Source organism: Haliaeetus leucocephalus, unplaced genomic scaffold (assembly GCF_000737465.1).
Source record: "Haliaeetus leucocephalus isolate CR32 unplaced genomic scaffold, Haliaeetus_leucocephalus-4.0 Scaffold849, whole genome shotgun sequence".
NCBI classification, from domain to species: Eukaryota; Metazoa; Chordata; class Aves; order Accipitriformes; family Accipitridae; genus Haliaeetus; species Haliaeetus leucocephalus.
Genome location: NW_010973285.1, coordinates 2,590,264 through 2,591,504, shown reverse-complemented (window position 1 = coordinate 2,591,504; position 1,241 = coordinate 2,590,264).

Here is a 1,241-nt window from a genome sequence, read left to right as displayed (position 1 = left end):
GTGGGGCGGGGCCTCCTCGGAGAGGGGCGGGGCCGCCGCGGGAAGGGGCCCGGGACGAGGCCGCCCCGTCCCCCATCTGGCGTGATTTCTTGAATTCCTCTTCCCCCTAGAAAAGATGTAGGCGAGGTGTTTCCTTCCCGGGTGGTGTGGCGCAAACCGCCTCCCCGTGGCCGTGATTTCTCTTCTCCCGGCTCAGCACCCCCCGCCCCGTGGTTCTGCCCCCTTTGCCCCCGCGGCCGGTCCCCGGGCCGTGCTGCGCCGCAGGGGCTCCCCTTCCACCCGGCCCTCCTTGTCGGAGCCAAACCGCTGAGGCTTCCTTCTTTTCCGCAAGGCGCTCTGTCACCGCAGTCCCCTGCCACTCTCCTCGCACCTCAGGTGTTCCTTCGCTGCGGCTTCGCATCCTCTGCCGGTCTCCCGTGGGCAGCTGCCTTCTGCTGGGCGTTCAACACGCTCTGCTTGCGCTCCCTGGTTCTCCCAGAGCTTTTCTCCCGTGGCGGCGTTTTCTTCCCCTCGCTGAGGTCTGTACGTGCCCTTTTCCTCTACCGCCTGGTTTTGTGGGATCTGAATCCTGCTCCGAGAACCAGACGCACGCCTCCAAGGCCCTAAATCAAGCAGTCGCTGCCGCGTTTGAGTACTTGTAAACCCTGCTCCTCAGCCTGTGTTCCTCGGGGCAGGTACCGTTCGCGGTCCACGGTTTCGGTCCTCCGCAGGTTTACCGACGTGTTTCAGTTCGCCCTCTCTGAGGAGCCTGGTGGGACTAACCTCACGGTCACCGGGCACTCGCATGCCCGGCTCCAGAGGCTGTTCTCCCCGTGCAGCACGCTAAGCAGTCCTGGCAGGCTCGGGACCTGTGCTGCGCAGCGGGCTGCGGGAGCAGACGGGTGGGGGACGCAGCCCGGCGTTCCCACCCGTGCTACACGGGCTCACCGCCCCACCTGGTGGCGACAGAAGGTCCCGGGGAGGCGGCGGTTCGAAAGGGGCTGCGGAAGAGCAACCTGTGCCTCCCAGCGGGCTAACATCACAGCCGAAAATTAGAGGGTGATCAAACAGCCGTAACAAAACACATTCGGGGAAGGGGGAATCTGGGGCGGGGGATTTGGGGAGGACAGAGTTTGTTCTGAACTAAAAAGAAAGTTTACAAATTTATTGCAAGATGAAATTGGCAAAGTACCTGCAGCAAAAGGGAATAGAGCCAAGATGGGGGCGGGGGGGGGGGGGGGGGGGAAACAAACAAAAAAACA